This window comes from Ambystoma mexicanum, chromosome 5p, assembly GCF_040938575.1.
Source record: "Ambystoma mexicanum isolate Mex_15411 chromosome 5p, UKY_AmexF1_1, whole genome shotgun sequence".
NCBI lineage: Eukaryota > Metazoa > Chordata > Amphibia > Caudata > Ambystomatidae > Ambystoma > Ambystoma mexicanum.
In genome coordinates, this window is record NC_090930.1 from 87,699,399 (window position 1) to 87,723,373 (window position 23,975).

Below are 23,975 nucleotides of genomic sequence, written 5' to 3' on the forward strand. Positions count from 1 at the left end.
CTGCCCCGTTTTAAGCAGATGCTAACTGGAGGTGGATTCCATAGGAATTCATTTTTTTGTGACCGGCCAAGTCCCAATTCCAGCTCCCCAGTAACTAACTAGTTCTCAATACCCATAGACTAAGTCCATGACCAGTTGCCTGAGCGTCCACTGTCCTCCAGCCTTTGCCAGTGTCCCACTAGCCCTGGCGCGTGGCCACAGCTTTTGAAACACCTTTTCATTTAAGAGTGTGCCTTCAGACTGGCTGCTGATTCCATCTTGTCAGAGAAATATGTCCCCGTTGCTGTATTTGTGTGCTTCAAAGATGACATTTTAATCGTGGGTCATTCGATGAAAGAACACAGCAGTTTGGAGTATGTATTGCAAAGTTAACATGTGCACGCCTCAGGATTATGAAGCAGGAGTGTCTCTTTAGAGAGGCCGTGATAGACTTATTGTGCACAGGCTTGGCGGCCAACGGGTCGCCCCTACACAATCTTTAGTGAAGGCCATGAGAGATATGTTAAATCCTTACAACCACTGGGAGGTGATGTCGCTTTTTGGGTTTTGTTGATTTGTATTACCAGTTCATGCCTCATTTTGCAGATAGAACAACAAGTATAAAAGAACTGTGTAACAAAAAAATGGTTGTTTTATTTGGGGGGAGTAGTCTGAGAAAGAATTAAATGTCATTAATGAGCCAGTCCTGGACGAGATATGATACCTTCACTCCGACTGTGGTTTTGATGGCAGTTTAGGGGGCAGGACCAGTCGTATTCCAGGTGCAGAATGATGTGGAAAGATGAGTTGGTTTTGTATCTTGCACAATATGGGGATTGTAATTCAGATCTTTTGTGATCAAGAAGAAAGCATGAGGTTGTGTGTGGGCAGCTCTGAAGTTCTGCACTTTCCTTCAAAGGGAGCACGTTGATGATCAAGTATGACCACACGCCATTGATGACTGGATCCTCCTAGAGACTAATAAGATGGGAGGCCACACTCCAGCACTTGGATCTTGTAGAATTGAGAATGGAGAGTGCTTCTGAGGAGGAGGAGGAGTAGGAGGAGGAGGGGTTCACCATGCATGGCGCCATTGCATGTACAAGTTGACCTAGTGCTCCCTGATGATCTAAAGCAGGTTTGATCTGGCTAAGGCGTTACTGAGACAAGGAAAGATAGTCAAAGGATCTCTGAAGGGTCAGAAATGAGCTGGGTATTGTGAATGTATTCCCATGCAAGGAGGCACATGTTGTGGAGCCGGGTGACGTCAAATGCAGAATTTTAGATGTGTACCATGATGGCCAACTGGGCCTCAATAAAACCCAGGGGAGGTTGAGAGGTGATTACTGGTGACCTGGAGTGAATGGGTAAAATGCAGAAAATGCTCACACTCAGCTGTTGAAACCCTTGGAGCTACCAAAGATGCCCTGGCGTGACATTGCTCTTGACATATTTGGTTCCTTGTATGTGTTGTGTGCTGGTGTTCATGGATCTTCACTACAAATGGGTGAAAGGGGTTCCAATCACTGAAACTAGCAGTGCCACACAACTTATGGATGCCACGTTTGAGAGAGCGAGTGGTACCCCTAGAAGCTGATGTCAGTTAATGGGGTGCAGTTGATCTCCATGGAAATGGCTGAATAAGTTAGTTGCATCTATGTTCAACCATGGCAGAACATCATTATACCATCCAGATGACAATAGGGCCATGAAACCCTTTAACCTTACTTAGGCTGTAAAAGGAAACCCGGCATTACAGGTCTCCTCTTACAACTGGTGTTGTTGGGGCAACACCATCACAGGGCCCATACAGGGGCAAATGCTGGACTGTTGTATCATGCAAACCTGTCACATGTGACCTGCTTTCGATGGGGCAAAACCATCACAGGTGTGCTATTAAGGGGACATTCTGGCATGTTGGGGAAAAGCCATCCAAGCTTGTAAATTGACTATAACCTATTCGTATTAAAACAGATTCCTGGGTAGTTAAAATATTCCACTTCTTCGAGTACGTCTGCAACCGTCATTGCTTTCAATTTAGTATTTTATCTGTATACCACAAGTTTCCATAAAGAGGACATACTATCGGGTAGGTTCTGCAATGTCCTTGGCATGCTACACAGTAAAAAAATGTCATCAGCATATGCAAGGCATAGCAAAAATCGGCATCCTATCCTTGGCAAGTTCGTTGTCAATAGAAGTAGGGAATTTTCCAATCAATTTAAATACAAATTAGCACACTGGTGGTGGGAGCCAGCCAATCAGGTGTCTGGGAACATGGGCTTGAACCGACAGTGAAAGCCTGCGTTCCATTGCACCTGATGGCCGGGTCTTCCCGCCACCATCTTCCCCACACCCTCTGCCCTGTTATTTATTTATGTTTGTGTCCCTTCCCACCCCCCCACTTACCTTATTTCTGTGGCGGCAGTACTCCCTGCTACTCCTTCCTTTTCATGTCCTGCAGGCCGGCATGGAAAGGGAAGATGGGCTCAGTATAGAGGACTGCTTCCCTTTCCACGGTGGCCATCTTGGGAAAGTATTTCCCTACGTTCAACGGGACACCCCGTGCGTCCTGTTGATCAAAGGAAAATACTTTTTTTAGCACCTCGGGTTACCGCTTTGGTAGCCCGGTGTGCTAATCACCTTAAGCCCCCCTTCCAAGGGCTGAAATGGGGGTAACGGCCTGGAGCCCTCGTTAATGACCCTTGCTTCGCTCAGGGCCATTAACTTGGGCTGCCGTTCCATTTGTCAAACCAGATATTAAATGATGCCTCTTATTACAAATGATTTGTATGTATATTGGCCTATGCCAAGTTGCTTAAAATTGTACGCGAATAACTCTCTGCAGCAAGGTCTTGACCTTAGAAATTGATGTAAGCCGCCATCTTGAATCAAGCCTCCATTTTAGGTTAGAAACCGCCATTTTATACAAAGTCACCCTGTAATCTAAAATGGCCGTCTCGTGTGTCCTTGTTCTTGTCTTGACCTCTCCAACCTCTGTAGGGGAGTTAATGTCCAACCTGCCCTTAGGCTACATATTAGGGTCATGAAGACCTTGTCCTTTGCTGACCTTGGGAGCAGGGGATTACTTAAATTAGCAATGTTAAACTACACGTATACAAGTACAATAATGCTATCCGAATATAATATGCGAAACATTGATTGGTCTGTATTAAAACAATATGTAAAGAGTGTAAATGTTAAATTAAAGAATAATGAAGTGTGTTAGTAAATCTATTGAAAAAGTAAACCACAAGCACGGGATATGTAAATTAGGAAAGTGAACATGGCGCGACCCTAGCCCAGTGCATGATTAACCTGTAAAGGGGCTGGACATCATTTTACAAATTGTATAAATGCGTCGATGTCCAGCTAGGAAATTCTCTCACTGCTCACATTGAACCCTGCTGGTGGTCTCTGTGTTCTATTGACAGCCAAATAGCTATTTGTAGATTTTGTTGAATACTGTTCAGTTTTGTAATAAAGATTCTGGGAATCTTTATAAGCCTGTGTCGGTGTATTTTCCTGTGCTCGGTGTAACAGCAGTAATATTGTATTTTTTCTGATTCAACAGATGGTGCCCGAATAGGGACCCTCAAGATTAACTTCGTCTCGTTGAAGGTTGGCTCGGCTATCGGACCGGGATCGGACGGTGCCAACAGAACCGGCCACTCTAAGACGAGAAGTGCAAGATCCGAACCCTGAACGGTGAGCTGTAGCCCGAGACGACGTCATGACGAGGGTCCATATATTTGAGGTGGGTAAATTGCTGAAAATCACCAGACACGTGGGTCCTTTGCATTGTCCTTAGTAACCCGATCGCGCCTCCCAGTCCTTTGGTCAGGTGAATCATGTCCCGATTCTTAATTTAACCCTGACAAATTTGAATTTGGAGTATTGTACTCGGGAGCACAATTATTTAACCAGGTAACACCAGAACTTTGATATACCTGGGAAATTGTCTGCCTGCTTTAGGGCATTTTTCCGCAGTGACAGACAATCTTTGGAAGATAGTATGTACTGTAAGAAAGGCTTTGGTAGTATAGCATTTAATGACATTTGGCACAGACAAACCAGACATAATTCTAATCTTCGGTGGCCAACCAATGGTAGTTTTGAAATTCCTCGTATAGAATATTTAGGGGGTAATTCATAGAATTCAGCGCACAAGTGGCGCACGCGGCTGGCGCACAGTATGCGCGTGCGAATCCCTGCGCCAGCCGTGTGCACCAAAACCCATTTACATGCACAGCGTATTCATCGATTCCAGCTACCAAAACCAGCCGTGGCGCACAGTGGTGCAGCGAGCCTGCAGCAGCGCCAGTTACGCCCCCAAGAACGCCTCTCCCGCAGGGTAAAGCCATCAAAATCCCCAATCCAGCGCAAAGGGCTGCGCTAACCCTGTACCAGCACGGCAAGCGGGCTACGTGTATCACTGGGGTGCGCGGGAAGTACCTCACGTCATTTCAGCTGGGTACGTGCATTTCAGGGGTGCGCGGGAAGTTTCACACGCGATTCCATCAGGGTACGTGTATTTTAAGGGTGCGCGGGAAGTTCCACACGCGATTTCAGCAGAGTACGTGTATTTCAGGGGTGCGCGGGAAGTTCCACACGCGATTTCAGCAGGGTACGTGTATTTTAGGGGTGCGCGGGAAGTTCCACACGCGATTTCAGCAGGGTATGTGTATTTCAGGGGTGCGCGGGAAGTTCCACACGCGATTTCAGCAGGGTACGTGTATTTCAGGGGTGCGCGGGAAGTTCCACACGCGATTTCAGCAGGGTACGTGTACATCAGGGGTGCGCAGGAATTTTCACACGCGATATCAGCAGGGTATGTATATTCCAGGGGTGCGCGGGAAGTTCCACACGCGAATGTCCAGGCTACGTGTATTTCGGGGTGCGTGGGAAGTTTCACACGCGATATCAGCAGGGTACGTGTATTCCAGGGGTGCGCGGGAAGTTCCACACGCGAATGTCCTGGCTACGTGTATTTCGGGGTGCGCGGGAAGTTCCACACGCAAATCTCCTGGCTATGTGTATTTCGGGGTGCGCGGGAAGTTACACACGCAAATCTCCTGGCTACGTGTATCTTGGGGTGCGTGGGAAGTTTCACACGCGAAGTCAGCAGGGTACATGTATATCAGGGGTGCACGGGAAGTTACACACGCGAATCTCCTGGCTACGTGTATCTTGGGGTGCGTGGGAAGTTTCACACGCAAAGTCAGCAGGGTACATGTATATCAGGGGTGCGCGGGAAGTTACGCACGCGAATGTCCTGGCTACGTGTATTTCGGGGTGCGCGGGAAGTTTCACACGCGATATCAGCAGGGTACGTGCATATCAGGGGTGCGCGGAAAGTATCACACACGATTCCATCAGGGTACGTGTATTACAGGGGTGCGCGGGGAGCACCACACGTGAATTGCACGTGTGGGTCCTCCCAGGTGTTCGCTCTACACCCTCCACGGCCCCTGCAGGTGGCTCACACCACAGGGGCAAACCCTGCACATGTCCTGCAGGCATCCCATCCACCATGGCCATGCCCCCCAGCCAACCCACATGTCAACTTGCACTACTGCCCACCAACGCATGTCCCCCTGCACCCCCGGCCACCAGGGGCACCCTCCACCAGGCCCCCACCCATGTCTCCCACCACCCCCACCCCCCAGCAGTGCAGGGGCAGCCTCCACCAGGCCCCCACCCATGTCCAACTCATATCCCCACCACCCCCACCGCCCAGCACTGTGGGGCACCTGCCAGCAGGCCCCCACCCATGTCCAACTCATGTTCCCCACCAACCACACCCCCCAGCACTGTGGGGCACCTGCCAGCAGGCCCCCACCCATGTCCAACTCATGTTCCCCACCACCCCCACCCACCAGCAGTGCAGGGGCACCCTCCACCAGGCCCCCACCCATGTCTCCCACCACCCCCACCCCCTAGCAGTGTAGGGGCACCCTGCAACAGGCCCCACCCATGTCTCCCACCACCCCCCAGCAGTGCAGGGGCACCCTCCACCAGGCCCCCACCCATGTCCAACTCATGTCCCCACCACCCCCACCCCCCAGCAGTGCATGGGCAGCCTCCACCAGGCCCCCACCCATCTCCAACTCATGTTCCCCACCACCCCCACCCCCCAGCACTGTGGGGCACCTGCCAGCAGGCCTCCACACATGTCCAACTCATGTTCCCCACCACCCCCCAGCAGTGCAGGGGCACCCTCCACCAGGCCCCCACCCATGTCCAACTCATGTCCCGACCACCCCCACCCCCCAGCAGTGCAGGGGCAGCCTCCACCTGGCCCCCACCCATGTCCAACTCATGTCCCCACCACCCCCACCCCCCAGCACTGTGGGGCACCTGCCAGCCGGCCCCCACCCATGTCCAACTCATGTTCCCCACCACCCCCACCCCCCAGCACTGTGGGGCACCTGCCAGCAGGCCCCCACCCATGTCCAACTCATGTTCCCCACCACCCCCACCCCCCAGCAGTGGAGGGGCACCCTCCACCAGGCCCCCACCCATGTCCAACTCATGTTCCCCACCACCCCCACCCCCCAGCACTGTGGGGCACCTGCCAGCAGGCCCCCACCCATGTCCAACTCATGTTCCCCACCACCCCCACCCCCCGGCAGTGCAGGGGCACCCTCCACCAGGCCCCCACCCATGTCCAACACATGTCCCCACCACCCCCACCCCCCAGCAGTGCAGGGGCAGCCTCCACCAGGCCCCCACCCATGTCAAACTCATGTCCCCACCACCCCCACCCCCCAGCACTGTGGGGCACCTGCCAGCAGGCCCCCACCCATGTCCAACTCATGTTCCCCACCACCCCCATCCCCCAGCACTGTGGGGCACCTGCCACCAGGCCCCCACCCATGTCCAACTCATGTTCCCCACCACCCCCACCCCCCAGCAGTGCAGGGGCACCCTCCACCAGGCCCCCACACATGTCCAACTCATGTTCCCCACCACCCCCAAACCCCAGCACTGTGGGGCACCTGCCAGCAGGCCCCCACCCATGTCCAACTTATGTTCCCCACCACCCCCACCAACCAGCACTGTGGGGCACCTGCCAGCAGGCCCCCACCCATGTCCAACTCATGTTCCCCACCACCCCCAACCCCCAGCACTGTGGGGCACCTGCCACCAGGCCCCCACCCATGTCCAAATCATGTTCCCCACCACCCCCACCCCCCAGCAGTGCAGGGGCACCCTCCACCAGGCCCCCACCCATGTCTCCCACCACCCCCACCCCCCAGCAGTGCAGGGGCACCCTCCACCAGGCCCCCACCCATGTCCAACTCATGTCCCCACCACCCCCACCCCCCAGCAGTGCAGGGGCAGCCTCCACCAGGCCCCCACTCATGTCCAACTCATGTCCCCACCACCCCCACCCCCCAGCACTGTGGGGCACCTGCCAGCAGGCCCCCACCCATGTCCAACTCATGTTGCCCACCACCCCCACCCCCCAGCACTGTGGGGCACCTGCCAGCAGGCCCCCACCCATGTCCAACTCATGTTCCCCACCACCCCCACCCCCCAGCAGTGCAGGGGCACCCTCCACCAGGCCCCCACCCATGTCCAACTCATGTCCCCACCACCCCCACCCCCCAGCAGTGCAGGGGCAGCCTCCACCAGGCCCCCATCCATGTCCAACTCATGTCCCCACCACCCCCACCCCCCAGCACTGTGGGGCACCTGCCAGCAGGCCCCCACCCATGTCCACCTCATGTTCCCCATCCCCCCACCCCCCAGCACTGTGGGGCACCTGCCAGCAGGCCCCCACCCATGTCCAACTCATCTTCCCCACCCCCCCGCCCCCCAGCACTGTGGGGCACCTGCCAGCAGGCCCCCACCCATGTCCAACTCATGTTCCCCACCACCCCCACCCCCCAGCAGTGCAGGGGCACCCTCCACCAGGCCCCCACCCATGTCTACCACCACCCCCACCCCCCAGCAGTGCAGGGGCACCCTCCACCAGGCCCCCACCCATGTCTCCCACCACCCCCACCCCCCAGAAGTGCAGGGGCACCTGCCAGCAGGTCCCCACCCATGTCCAACTCATGTTCCCCACCACCCCCACCCCCCAGCACTGTGGGGCACCTGCCAGCAGGCCCCAACTCATGTTCCCAGCCAACATGTCATCACAATCTAGATCCCTGGTCCCTATGGTCAGCCTCCAAATGCAAAACACCCACCCGAGTATTTCATCCACCCACTCAGAAATGGCAATTACATGACAGAACACCAATTGCAAGTTTCGAAACAAACACATGTCCCTCACATACACCCAATGGGTGTCAGTGAATCTCAAAACCCATATCATGATATGCATGAAACCAATGAGATGATACTACACATTGAAGTTCGAGAAAAAAAATATGTATTAAAGGAAACATAAATAGATTCAAAATTAAAAAAATGGGAATGTACAAAAATGAAAAGAAGCATGTCCGTGAAAAAAAGCAAAACCAAAAATCATAATCCAAAGTAATGGTGTCCAAAGTCACTGTCCACAAAAGAAAATCCAATGGGAAATAATAATTGAAAGCCATTGCTCCATGGGTAAATTGTGAAAGAAAAATAAAATCCAACAATGAACTATGTACAGACGAACAAGCCAGGGTCCATTATCCCAACAAAAGAAATGAAACCTATCTAACAACACTAACTAATAAAATAAACTATATACAAAAATGTGGCCAATGTCCAAAAGGTCCAAAATAAATAAAAAAACAAAGGAAACCTAACACTAACTACATAACTATGTACAAGGGCAGCGGGCTAGCCTGACGGCTCACTTTTGGATGTCCCGGGCCAGGGCATCATCGAACTCCTGCTCAATGTCCCGGAAGGCGGTCCTCCTCCATGGCCCTGAGGGTCCGCAGGGCCTGTCGACGTGTCCACCTCCAACCCCCTGCGGATTGCCTCGAGGCACTCGGCCCGCCTCAGGGCCCTCCGCATGGAGTTCTCCGCCCTGACCATTGTGAGCCGTACCTCTTCCGCCCGCTGCCGCGCCGCATCTATGGCGTGGCCCAACCGCTGCCACACGGAAGACACTCTCTGTCCTGGGTCCTCCTGCCCTCCGGCCGATGCCTGCCCCTCCGATGTTCAAGGCCCGAGCTTTCATGGCTCCCACCATGTTGCTGCTGCTGCTGTGCCTCTGCCCGTGGACTGCCTCCTGCTGCCTGCACATCCTCCGCCGGCTGGGGTGCAGTCGTTGATGTGGCCACCCCTGCTGGACGTCCGACTCCCGACTGTGGCAGGGATGCCTCCTCCACCAGCCTGGCCGCACCGTCAAAGGCAGCTCCACAGGGCACTCAGGTGACTGATGGGTGGGAAGATGGCACGGAGGACGACTGGCGCATAGGGGGTTCAGTTGAGGAGGGGGTCGTAGCAAGCCCCATCAAACGGAGGAATCCGGCCTGGGTGACCTGTCCCAGTAGGCTGACATGGTCAACGAGCCATTCGAGATGACGAGCAGTCTCCTCCTGAAAAGACTGCAGGTCACCTCGCACGGCCCGTTGACGCAACGCCACACCAGTCAGGACAGGCTCAACCCGGACCCGGATAGCCACGTCCGCAGGCAGAGGAAGGCCAGTTGTCGTTTGCTCATCCCCTGCCTGAAAACGGGTCTGGACGTAGGCATCCCTGCTGGTGCAAGATGATGCTGGGACAGGATCATGGACAGGATTGCACACAGGCACCTCCGCGGCGGCCTGTGCTGCCTCCTGTCCCTGGTCCTGCACTGCACCACTAGCACCAGTGGGATCCCCACCTCCAGACCCCGTCTCTGTTGCTTGCACGGCCTCCTCCTCCACCAAACCCCCCACCAACCTGGATGACTCCGTGCCATCCTCCCCCGTTGGGCCCTGTGGGGTCCCAGCTGCCCCTTCTGCTGCAGAGGAGTCCAACTCCAACCTCTGCCTCTTGGACCTCCCCCCAGCAGCTGCGGCCTGGGACGCGGCACCGGACTCCTCACTCCCCGACGAGATGACAACCTGGGAGGGGAGCCGGGCCTTGCGTCTCCGCTGGCGGTGGGATCCCCGCCGCTGTGCTCCACAGCACCTTCTCCGCCCTCTTCATCAGTTGACGCTGCAGACAGGGAGAAATAAAACACAGGCATCAGGGCACTGTACAATGGACACATACACACATGACAGTTGTACATGAGTGGCATTGGCAAACCTCAGACATGCCATCACAATCCCCAACACACATGTCATTTCAACTCGCACACATGAGCCATACCACAGCCATATCGCAACTGCCAGCATCATCCATACACATACAACAGCATGAGCAGGCAAAGCTGAGCCAGACATCACATGCAACACAGGAAGTGCACCACACATGTACACACACCACCACACTTGCATGCAAGTGTACACCTCTGCCAAGTGTCGCAGTGTTCAGATGGGCATCCATGTCACATCTGCCAATCAGGCTTCCACATCCCGCTGTCACATGCATCCATGTTGCATCACTGTTGCACCCTTGTCAAATACACACAAATGCACATGTACACAGTGCTGATACATGCAGCTGAAAACAACATACATGCGTGACATCACGGACATGTCTACTTACATACACATTCATCCAAACATGTGTGCCCACACAACTGCATTTGGCATGCAAGCCTACACACACAAGCACCATCCATGTCTCACACATTACAGCCCTCGCATGTGTTAGCCCCACGGCCCTGTACACCCCCACCCATACTCGACCCCATACAAACAGATGTGCAACCTGCACACTACTGAAACATCACCACACGCACAGCTCACAATCAGGATGCATGTACACTTACCGCTCGACTCCAGACGGGTCTGCCTCTCAAGGACCTGGACGTGGAGTGCTGGGGATATGCGTTCCAGGACCCTCATTTGATCTTCCCACAAGTGGCCCCGGTGCCCCTTGGCATCCGCTGCCTTCAAGAGGCGCCGGGCCTTGTTCAGGGCCCTGACCTGAAGTCCTCCAAGCGCTTCTTGACATGTTGGAAGTCGCGGACTGCCACCCCCTCTGCGTTGATGGCAGTCAAGACGTCAGTCCAGATCCGAGTCTGTCCTTCCTTGTCGGCGTGGGAACTTCCGAAGAGGGCATCATATTGCCACAGGACATGCTCCACCAGGACACCAACTTCCCTGGCACTGAAGCTGGTGCCCCTCTGCCTCTCCGGCCTGGGGTTGTCAGTGGTGCCAGATGTTGCAGTGCCCGACATGACAACCCCAGAGGCAGGAGTGGGTGGGCAACTGGTGGGTCCTGGGGCTGGGCTGTGGAGCGATGGAATCCCAGTCGGGAGTCTTCGGTTCCAGCAGGGGTGGTCACAGCAACAGCACCCCTGGCTGATGTGCAGGCAGCAAATGGCAGTGCACGTGGGCAGCAGGCAGTCAGGCATCAGCAGATGGCAGGTGGGAGCGTGCTCGGGGCTCTGGAGGGCAGTAGTTCGGCCTTCTGGGCAGGAGCGTGGTCTTCCGTGTGCTTACGCGTGGCCAGCTTGATACGGAGTGATTTGGCATGTGAAAATTCAGCACGTCAGCGTGTAATTCGAGGAAAGGCCCTTAGCGCGTAAGCGCATCTGCACGCATACGCAATTTCATTGGACAGAAGGCCCCTCAAGCGCAAGCGCCCCTGTGACGTGACGCGCACAGGCGTGCATGGGCATTTCAGCGCGCGTGAAAAACTGCACGTCCGCGTGTAATAAGAGGAAAGGGCCCATGCGCGTAAGTGACGTGACGCGCGCGTGCGTTTCCCTCAGCCAGGGTTAAAGGTGAGCGGGCCTAGCAGTTCGCTGTACGTGCCTTTCATGGAGACCGACGTGTGTTGCTGCTTCCTGTTGTTTCGCGCGCCATCACAACTTCCAGCTATCAAGGACGTATCTCTTCTTTTGGCGGGGGTTTTGGCTACGCGTGTTGTTCTGCATCGCGCTAGTCAGACGGTGAGTCGCACATGCTCTTTTTCCCACTGCGGGTGCCCCTGTGTATCGCACCCATTTTTGATGTCATAGTAGCCTGCGTGTCCCACGCGTACGCGTTATTCATGTTACTGGGTGCCACCGCGTACTGCGGGAGGTTGAATCCACGCACGTAGGCTGCAGGGTTGCGTGCACGGTTTTACTGGGTGCCTGAGCGTTGCGTGACCCGTCACTACATCACCGGGCTCACATCCAGCCTTGCAGGTGCACGGGGGCTGTTAACATCTTGCTTCCCACCCCCCTTCACCCCAATTGCCCAGGTCAATTGTGGTGTACACCTCCCATTGGCACCACTCCATCTGTGCCGGCACTACTACATCTGTGCCATGGTTGGGAGGCCACAAAAGGTGAGGGGCGCCTCAGCTGGGCGTCCTCCTTGTGGCGGGCGTGGTCGGGGACGTGGCTGTGGTGACCAGGGAGTAGGGGGACTCCAGGGTGTCCAGGGCGGCCACAGAGGGGGAAGAGGCAGTGGTGCGCCACTTGAGCACAATGTTGTGCCATGTGTCGGTGCAGTCATGCCACCACCCCCTGTGGTTCCGGGGGATGCAGCTTCTGCATCTGGCACTGGCGCCCGTGTGACCCGGCAGTCCGTTCCATCGACTGCCACGGGCCGAAGGGTAGTGGTAGCTGCAGGTCCAGCTGTGGACACCGCCACCCAGGCTCGGGGTCTGCCAGCGCAGGCTGCGTTGGCACTTGAAGAGCCCTTGGTAGATCTCCAACAGGCCAGGGGGGAAACCATAGGGGCAGGCTGCTCAGACCAAGACACGTGTCCCTGGGGCAGTCATGTCATCTGCTGCCCCGAACAGCCGGGTGTTGGCAAGTGCAGGGGCAGATGCACCCAACAGCACCCCAGTTGTGAGTCTGCCAACCAGGACCGTTGCGGTCAATGACCCTGCCACAGCTGATGTTGCTGCGCAGGGTCCGTTAGTGGGCACCCAGCTGCCACTGACACAAGCCAGGCCTTTGGTCATCCCTCCACCTGCCACTCCCTTGGCTCAATCCACCGAACCCACTGGCCATACTGGTCAGGGCGGCATTAGCCAGCCAGGGTCTGCGCCACAGTCCAAGAGGAGGAAGGTTGCACCTGCAGCACAGGCTGGGACCCCACACACAGCCACGACCTCCTGCACGTCGAGGAAGAAGCCTTTCTGTAAGCAGGAACTGGACTTCCTCATGGACTACGTGTGGGGCCACATCCGTGACATGCTAGTGGGTGCCAATAGTCAGACTATGGCTGCCCAACGTGACACCCACTGTAAGCATGTTGTGGAACATGTCCGTTCATTCGGCCATGAGGTGCGCACACTGCAAGAGTGCAAAAAGCGTTGGAATGACATAAAATGCAGCACTAAGGCTAAGCGTGCCTCTAATTACAACTTGACTCTGGTGACTGGCGGTGGGCCTGCACCAGAGCAGGAAGAGCTCACTCTGCATGAGGCACTCGTTGCGGAGTTCATACCTCCTGAATTGGTCGTAGGAGTGGGAGAGATGCTGGACTTTGATGCCCAGTCCAGTGAGTGTTGATGCGTGTTTGTTGAGGACATGTGTGTTTCAATTGTGGGATGTGTTGTGCATGATTGCCGCTACATGTGACGTGTACATGGTTCTGATGTGTAAGTAATGCAATGCTTCCGTCATGCATGTCTCCTCTGCCTGCATGCGGGGACTCCATGTAGGCATGCTCCCTTGCCCCTCCTCTGCCACTCTGCACCCCAGTTCCACCTTTGCACTGGTGTTTTTCAATCTTGCCAATGTGTACTTTCTTGTTCATGCGTCCTGTGTAGATGCTAACTTCCAGCATAGAATCTGCCAAACATATGCCGTGTGGTACAGCCTTAGTACTTGATGCAGGGTATCTCACTTGTACTGTGCATAGGTCAGATGTCCCGCAGGGACATGAGTGCCCATTCATGCTCCATGTGCATTGCACGCATGCCCCTATGTGTCTTTGACTGGATGATCACTGTAATACAAGTCCTTGGTTACATACATTGCCTGCCATCTCATCAGCCTTCCCATGTCAACTGTGGCTCAGTCCTGCGTTGCATACATGTTTAGGGTCTGACAATCTGTGTGGCTCACAGGCCTCAGCCTGTTCAATGGCCAATGACTCTGTTCAACTGTTGTTGTGTCTTCTTCACACATGGGCGGAATCCAGAGTTTTCATCATATGTCCTGCTTACTGTCCCAGCATCATTTGCAGTGTTGTCACTTGAATCACATTCAGCTGTTGATGCCAGTAAACACTGCCTGTCAATACACAGGTGGATGGTCAGCCTTTTGATACCATGCTAGGCATCCCTGCTTTGGTACTGGGGTGAAGGGGTGCTTGGCTTCTAGATATGGTACACATTGAATGCACAATGCACGTGATGTCTGAATTTGACATTGCACTGCCTTCACATTTCCTGGCACACACCATGGAGTCCTTGTACATGTAGGTAGTGAGTGGCGTACACATTTTCTGCACTGCATAGACCCACTTCCATGGAAACTGCCACCTTTCAACAGGTCTGATCACAGAAGCAATTCAAAGTTGACCCAGCATGCATGGCAGGTTATATGTTGTGTGATGCGTTTACTGTCGGTGTGTGTGTTGTGTGCTTCTGACATGTGTAGTGACCTTTTTTCTCTCTATTTTTCAGGTGATGATGCAATGGAGGCGGAGGATGGTGTTGTCATGCCAGACACAGGGTTGTTACTACTACATCAACCCGGCACTAGTGGGGGTCGTGGGGTGGTAGGCCACGAAAACCCCCAAGTGCTACAGTCCATCTTGTCTCTGGCTGCCTATGAGTCGAGCCTTGATGACGACTCTGACGTCCATGTTGAGTTGGATGAGCATCAAGTCCATGTGTCAGGGGTGAGTGATTCTGATGTGGACACTACTCTGCCTGCGACACCTGCACTGAGGGATCAGACAGTCTTGGTTACTCCGCCCGTGGTGGATCGGGACGCAGGGTCACCCTCCACACCAGTCACAGATGTGCCTGGGACATCACGTCGATGGGGGCATGTAGTCGTGCTGCCGAGGTCGGGGCCAACACAGCGAGGACCCCCGGTCCTTGGCTCCCGCAGGGGTCAAGCCCGGCAACGCGTTCGCCGCGGGCAACCGCAGTATACTGAGTGCGAGCAAGACATGACTGCCAATTCAGAACGGCAGAGGGCAGCAATGGAGAACATCGCTGAGAGCATGGAGCGTGTGGCCCAATCTGTGCTCCCCCCTGCTAGGCAGGTGCTTCTCCAGCAGCAGGCGGCACGGTCCACGGCCCGCTCGCTCAGGCTGGGCATGGCGGCCTCAGACAGGGCACGCCAGGCTGAAATGTCGTCTCTGCATCAAGCAATTGCTGCTCACGCAGAGGCGCACATGGATGCCCTGAGGGAGGAGTATGCTTCCCTCCGATCCACTCTGGTTGTCCTTATGATGTCCCAGAGGCAGCAGGCAGAGGAGAGGTTTGCACAGCTTGAGCGTACCATCTCGGCTGAGCTACAGGCTTGCTGGGAGGTGCAGCGGTTGTCCAGCCAGGCCTTGCAGGAGGAACTCCGTGTTACACGTGCTACCTTGCAAGAGGAAGCACGTGTATCACGTGAGGTTCTGCATGCAGACCTACATCACATCGCCACACAGAACCAGGCTCACCCGTCCGGCAGACTTGCTGCCGACGAGGGGCAAGCTGCGGCTAGGCGTTGCCAGGCTACTGTGCCACGTCCTCCTTTCCAGGATGAGCCAGATTCGGACGACCATCTATCTCCCACATAGGTCGGGCTGTGCAGGCGTTGAGCCCATGGAGGTTTTTTTTTTGGCTCAGCATCATCGCATGTGGATGTTGAGCTGCACCCTGTACCTCCCCCCTCCTGGGTGCCTACCCTCCCCCCCGGGTCGTATGTGGCCATTTTTGATTTTTCTTTTAGTTTAGTTAGTTAAGTTTCTCTTTGATAGTTAGTTTAATTAGGTAATGTAGGTTTTCCATAGTTAGTGTAATTAGTTAATAGTTACTATAGTTCAAAATTGCTTGTCTATTGTGCTTTCATGTGACGGTGCGGTGCTTTGTGGCTTTTGAAGGCATCCACTGTCTGTTCCAGCTGGGGCCTTCAGGCTTGTCTTGTGTATGTGTTTACTGCTTGGGGTCATTGACTCACATATGCCACTCCTGCCTCCCTTATCCATGGGCTCACAAGGATGGTTCGGTGTCACAAACTTTTACACAAGGGCTTTGGACTTTCATATCTGTGGCATGTCTGGTGCTGTGTGACTTGTGTTTACACCCCTAGTGGGGATGATTTTGGTGTTATTGTCCACTGTTCAGCTTTTGCTAGATGGGGTGTTTCATGATTAATGTGTACATTAATTAATATGCATTGTGTAGTATGTTTCTTATCTTTACTGTACACGTGCTTGTTGCAATTCATGCTGTAGATAGTGTTCCACACTTTGGATGTGAAAGACGGACTGATGGTGTGATTTATGATGTGACTCTCTGACATGGTCAAGTAATGAGATGCCTGAAGAGACACACACAGATGACTTTGAAGCATTAATCATGTGTTTCATACCCTTTCTGCAGGGGGATGAGCCTCCAGAGCACCTTTGCCAGCAGACATGGCCCATTGGACGACGGAATTCTGGACACGTTTGTTGGTGCCCACATGCACATGTGTGCACAAGCAGAGGCACAGGGATTGCAGACCTACATCCTAGAACTGCTGACGTGTTCCAAGGAACTCCAGGCAAGGTGAGCAGCACAGGGGGGCCACAACACAGCAAAGGTTGCACCAGGCGAGTTGCACATGCAGGCTTAGTCACAGCACTGAGGGTGAGCTTGGACGAATATTGGTGTTGAAGCACACAATGCAGCTCAGATGTATTGGTGGACTGATGGCTGTTGATTGTAAGGTTGTCTGGGACACCTGCAGGGGCAGTGGCACATGCCCTCCGGTACACCAAGGTCCATTGATGCACTTGTATCAACCATGTAGCCTTCCGAGACATGGAAAGGGGCAGCTCACAGGGACATACAGCAAGGGACATACTCGGGTGCAGTGCATTTATTTCCATGTACTTTATGATAAATGCACTGCCAACTTTGTTTCGGTCATGGTGGTACGCAACTTGCTCTGAAGTCATGGCTTGCTATATGGGTCTGTCTGCTTACCCAGGGAACATTGCATGTTGTGTGAATTGTGACACATTGGTGTTCCATTTGCCACGCACCCACCGGCGGCTGACTTACTGCATTGACTGTGTATGACCCGTCACAGGGGTAATGTTATATATGGGTACGAAGCATCTACACCAGATTGTCTGTTTGTAGAGTAGTTTGTTGCTATGGGGCATGTTTGGTGGTGTGTTTTTGTGTAATTGGCATGTACAGGTTGTTGACTGTGGCTCTCTTTGCAGCATTGCCGTGCTCCTGTAACCGGACCTGAGAGTGCGCAGGCAGGAGGCCAGCACTCAAAACCAGAGCTAAGTGTCTTGTTGTTTTTCTTTCAAACTGCTCTGCATAGGCTTGCTGGGGGGTGCACTAATACATGGATGTATGTGTGATTCAATTTGGTATGTTTTTTTCCCCCTAATCACCCGGAATCCTATGCAATTTTGAACCCTGTACCCTCTACCCGGTGTTCCTGCTTCCCGTACCTATACAAGCAACGTTCCCTAACCCTCTTTCCCCGCTGGGGTTGCGGATGCCTGTGTAAGACCCGAACTTGCAGGCGCCAAAACCCTAGAGGGGGTGGTTGGTTCGTACCACTCCTAAGCCTGGACTACAGAAGGCCATGACAATGATGTCCAAGTTTGTTTGGATTGTGTATATGTTCAAGCAGGTAGTACATTTCCGTGCATTCCCTACTTTCATGTGTCATTCCTCCTCCCTTCTCCTGCCACTCATTCCAGTTATCCAGTGTGCCAACACCTGTCTCGACTGCATATCCCTGAACCTCCTTCCCCACCAGGGTCTCAGGGGCCTGTGTGAGTTTGACCTTGCTGGCACCCGGGACACGTGGGGGTGATTGTTTCGTGACACTCCCGCGCCTGTACACGGGACCTGTGACAGTACACATCCGTTCATGGTGCATCATCCTATGTTATGTACCGCACATGGTTCACATCCTGTTATGACATTGTTTTACTGTGCTACCTTGGTTGTTGCATCATTGTGGTAGTACTTGGCCTTTGTGAGGTACTGCTACGTCAAGTCATCTACTGGAGGGTGTTCGGGTTCGTTTTTATGCCTTGGATTTTGTGATTTTGGAAATGAGTGTGGATTCTGAGGGTGCAGGCACCTTTTTACACACAAGGTGGGAGATGGTGACGAAGGGTAAAGGTGATCCTGTGGCCTGCTGGAATTGAGAGTTGAAGGCTCCATGACCCAGGTGCAGTTGTTCAGTGGGTCATGGTCATTTGTGAGGGAGGGGGGAGGGCTTGTTGTTGATAGTTGCCTTGCCCTGCAGTGTGATGGGAACTCTGACATTGTAATGGTGGTATCCTATGTACATGTTGTGTTGTGCTGATCAATGCCTGTTCATGTGTTGTGTTTACCTTTCAGGTGCGAGGGGATAGTTGTGGTTTGACATGCTGGGGTGTACACATGGTGAATGTTCACATGTGATGTGTAGAGAACACTGATGGTCACTTGAGTGCACATGCATATGTTGAGTGCATGTCCTTGCAGACCCACACACTTGCACTCTGATGCACTACATGTACTCCCACCCTTGCATATCCATGTGTACACTGTTTGCCTTCTGGTGGCCACTGTGTCCCTGCAGCACATGTTCTGTGACCAATTATGGATCCTGTACATGCCTATTTTGCTTTTTGATGTGGTCTGTCGCTTAGATGTGATGCTCAGGGTGTGCATCACACACAATGGCTGTTCACTGTGCTGTGCGCTGAGCAGTGTGTTGCAGGAGTAGGACACAGCACACAGAAGCTACAGTGTTGATTTTGCAATGCACAATGTGCATGTAGACAGGCATTCATTGTTATTTTACGTCTACAACTCTTGTAATGCATTTGGAAATTACTTATTTTGGGTGGGAGGTTGTTGGTCAGTCATTTCATCTGATTCCAGGTCAGGCATCATTGTCTGATGCCACTGTACATTTTGGACATGGCAATGTGTACCTTATTGTTACTGTGTTGGTGTATGGGTATTGCTTGCCATGTCATGTTGTGGTTTGGGAGGGTTTGAGTGACATAACAGTGATGGCCATGGCCTGTTTTGCAAGTGTGTGTGATGCACACCTTGCATGTCAGGGTCATCCGCTTCTCAGAGCAACTAGCTGGGGGTAGATCTCTCTCCGCGGCAGGGCCCTCCCTCTGGAACAGCCTTCCTGCCTCACTTGAACTTGAGGGGAACCATCTCCGGTTCGGGAAGCACCTCAAGACCTTCCTCTTTGCTTCTGCTTTCTCTCTACCTCTCCCTTGCGGAATTCTTCACTGGAACTGCACTGGATCTGCAACTGGGCCACTCTCACCGACCTCGGTCCCTGGCCCAGCCACTCTCCACTTGCACTGCCTCCCTGGCAACCCCTGCACGGCGGTACTGTCTCTCTATCCCTACAGCCCCCCCTTCCCAGCACTTGTCTGCACTTACCTTTGCAGTTGCCACCAGCTGACCTATGTATTTGTTTTTTGGTCTACTTCCCCTGTACTGCACTCCCCCCCTCCCCTTCCCCTTGCACTTTTCCCTTCCCCCTACCCCTGCACTTGCACAATCTAAATGACACCTGGCCTAGTAGTACCGTTGTCTGTCTTCCCTTGTTCCCCCCTCCGTGCCTCATCGCATCTTGAAATACTTGTCTATAGGCCATATCATGTCATATGTCATATGTGTGCCTTTTGGTCACACAGGATAGCTTGTGTTTAAGTAGCTAGGGATGCAGACGATGTGGCACTTCCATGGCAACTATCTCAGGGTGGTAGGGTTGTGACAGTTGACTGTCTCTTTGTCATCATCGATTGTCACCTGGTATGTGCCAGGCCTGTGTGCACTCCACAGGGGTGGGAGTTTAGGTGAAAAATGTGGCCACAAGCTGGGTCGGGGCTTCCTCGCCACGTGCTATGTCCCCTCCCATGGGCAGCGCCTGTGCCTGTGGTTGAGGATGTGGGGGCACCACCATGTCCACCGGGATGCCCTGCCGTGTTGCAACATTGTGCAGGACACATGCTGCCACAATGATCCTGCACACTACTGGTGGTGCATAGAGTAGTTGCCCGCCAGAGCGGTCAAGGGAGCGGAAACGTGACTTGAGCACTCCGAATGTGCGCTCCACTATGGCCCTGATTGCAATATGGGCGGCGTTGTATTTTACCTTGGGTGGTGTGGTGGGGTTCCGGATTGGCGTCATCATGTGGTTGCTCAGAGGGTAGGCACTGTCCCCTGGGAAGGTGATAATAGTTGAGATTATTAGGGTTTGGGTATTTGTCTGTGTGTGACTTGCATGCATGTGCAAGGGCATTTGTACTCACCTAGGAGCCATGTGTCGCCATGCTGCCCAGCTTCCAGGGCCCAGCTCAGGGCGGACATTCTGTATATGAAACTGTCATGGGTGGAGCCAGGGTAGTTTGCATAGACAGAGGTGATGATTCCCTTTGCATCGCATACCACCTGTACATTGATGGAATGCCAGTGCTTGCGGTTTCGGTAGATGTGCTCAGTGGCCCTAGGTGGACGTAGGGCCACATTGGTGCAATCTATGGCACTGAGCACTTTGGGGAAGTGTGCCACCCTGAAAAAATCCAGGACAATGGCCTGCCTTTCTGCGGGTGTTCTGGGCATGTATATGTGCCTGCGGACTGAGGGGCGCGCTGTCATGATTGCCAGTACCTGGTGTAGGCAGCGTGACTGCGTGGCCTGTGAGAACCCCCCCACTATGGCAGTAGTCCGCTGAAATGACCCAGTGGCCAAAAAATTCAGGACATTGAGCACCTTCTCCAAGGGGCTCAATGCTTGGGAGCAAAGGGTGGGGGATGTAAGGTCATCTTCCCACTCCCTGACCAGGTCTAGGATGATGTGGGGTGGAAACCTATACCTGCCACAGACCTGGTCATCAGGCATCCCAAAAAGGCTTGTCCGTGGTGCGAAAATGCGTGCCCTGGCTATTCTCCTCCTCCTGCGGTGTCCCACGATCAGTGCTGCGACAAATGGGGCATTCATCGTAGCTGTATATACGTGTTTGTTGTTTGCGCACACTTTTGTACTGTGCGCGGGGACGCTTCCGCCTGCCTTCGTGTGGCGGACGCATTGATGCCTGTGTGCGTCTTTTGCCGTGCGCGGGTTTCCCGTATTCGGATCCATGAATACGGGTTGTTCGCATGCGTGTGGGCGTTCCGTGTAGTTCCCTGCAGTACTTCCCCAGTTACGCCTTCTTTTTCACGCGTTGTTCCCCATTCCGCGTGTTACGCCCACTGTTCCGCCCACTTTGGTTGTGTGCGCCGCGCTATGTGCGCTTTTGCTGTGCGCATAGCGCATGCCGTGTATGCCTGCATGCGCCATGGCTGGATTGTGCGCACGGACAGCGGGAAACACGCGCAGCGTCTCCCTTGAATCGCACGCGTGCGCATGCGCTGCGTTTTTAATGCTTGCGCTCCCTTGCGCCTGCTTGCGCATGGATTTTCGGCGCACGTTTGTTCCATGAATCGGCCCCTTAGAGTCTGTATTAGTAAAGAAAAAGGCTAGGCCTGCAGCATTTGACACATTGCACAGTTGGAAAACAGAAGCTTTGCAGCAACAAAAGATTAGAGAGAAACATATGCGTCGGCATATGACGCGTGTCGAAAAGGCACGGTTATATGATCAAAATAAACAATTGGAGTCAGTTAGGAACACTGACAGGGCATTTCAATTAGGCATTCAGAAAATCTACCCTTCAAAAGATTTTCATACGTCAGACAATTTGATTAATAAACTCTTGCATGAACGAAGGCCTGATACCTCCGCGCCACCTCCATATGTCCCTCCTCCTGGCGCTTTGCCCCTTCCTGTTGTAGTTCCCCCTCCTATAGTTCCTCCGGTCCTTCCTGTTGTTCTTCCTGTTGTTCTTCCAGCCGTCGCCCCTTTGCCTGCCCCCTTACCTTCACCTGTTGTTATTCAGAATGTGCCCACTCTTCCTCTTCCAAGTGATCCTGCATCGCTTGTACTAGACCAGGGAGCAAGACCAAGGGTTGTGACTCATAATACTGTGTCGCCAGACAAGAGGAGTGAATTGACTGCTTGGGCTAAACATTGTATGGAGAAGGGTGAGCAAGTTGATGTTTTTTCCACACTCGAAAATTTAAAAGATATTCCTGAGAAAAATGTTTTTATCGAAGGATTAGGGACTCATTTAAGTATAATGTGGAATAGACTAAATGATGTAGATTTCCCAAAAGGGTTACGGGATTTGAACGCCTTAGCGTTGTCCAGAGATACTGCGGAGAAGGTATATGAGCATGTTGAGAGGATTTTTGAGTATAGGAAGGAGTTGGAAGAGTGACAGAACGAGGAAGTAGATGGTGGTAGTTTAGGTATTGTGTATTTACAGAAACAGTTTTCTCCTCATCGAAAATTAAAAGGTGAGGAAGCACGAATTTGTACAAAGGATGCGATAAAATGGATTTTGGATATGTCGATAACTCCAGATGAAGTATATGACACCTACAGTCAATATACGTTAGAAATGCAAAAGAAAGTGATACAGGTGATGGTAGAACACCTGCAGAATGAGTGTGTAAGAAGAAATATTTGTTGTCCCGCAGAATTGTTGAGTGTTTATAAGAGAGCTTTTTCGATTGATACTTCTTCGACTGCCTTAGCGCTTGATTTGGCTCTGTTGCTTGGTAAGCGTTCAGAGCTACCTACTTCTCAGTTGCCTATGAGAGAGGTCCCTCCGACATTTGTCCCAAAAGTTGAGATTGCGGCTGATGCTTCACGAGGTATAGTAGCCGGAGAAATTCCTGCACATTACGTTTCACAGTTTGTTCACGTCCCGTTTTCAAGACAGGAAGTGAACACCATAAAGCAATCTATTCCTGACATACGAAAAAATCCGACCGGATTCTATAAAGAAATAGAGTCGGTCTTATAGTCGTCGGTATTCACTCTAAGTGATATTGACCTATTATTTCCTGTACTCATGCCAGTTGATTTGTGGAAGCAGATTAGGACTATAGATGACATACCTGGGTTGGGAGATACATGGGATAACATGAGTAGGCTAGACAGAGAAAGACCAGCTGGCGAATGACCACCTCAAGTGATATTAACCTTGCCTGATAGAATTATTGTAAAATTGAAAACTATGGTTCCAGAAAAAAGAATCATATGGGACAAGCTTACGGCCTGTGTCCAAGGAAAGTCTGAGGGTGCTACCGATTTTTTCAATCGGTTCGAGCAGGTATTCTAGGATTTCAGTGGACAAGACTTGGGCACAGAGTCAGGGAAAAGGTTGTTTGTCGACAAATTTGTACGTGGATTGCTGCCTGACATCCAGTTACAGATTAGGTCCTATGAAAGCGCTTGGCATGCGAAGTCCCAATCAGAAGTATTGCATATGGCTCAGTAGTATGAAAATCGTGTAAATACTGAAAAAGAGAAACTTGAGAAAAAAAGGGTGACTTGAAAACTAAGGTTTTATTGCAGCAGATTGTTGGAAACCCTAAAGGGGGTAATCAATTTAGAGGTCAGTACTTTCCACAGGGAAGTGCGCCCTTGGCTCTGGTAACCATTAACCAGTGTGCCTATTGCCGGCAGGAAGGCCACTGGCGTGCACAATGTCCGACCTTATAGCAAAGGTCATTTGGGAACTTGGGTGGACGATCCAGAGGTCGCCCAGGTGCAGGGGGCCCTGGCAGAGGTCAGTTTGCACCAGACTCACAGCAACCTTCTTCACAAGATAAGAAAGTTTTGAATGTGAATAGTAGAAATATTTTTGATCACCCTTCTGCCGCATACCTCTCCGAAGAGCTTCCTTTTGATAATATTTTGTTCCGCTAGGATTGCCCGAAAACAGGATTTGGAAACTACGCCTA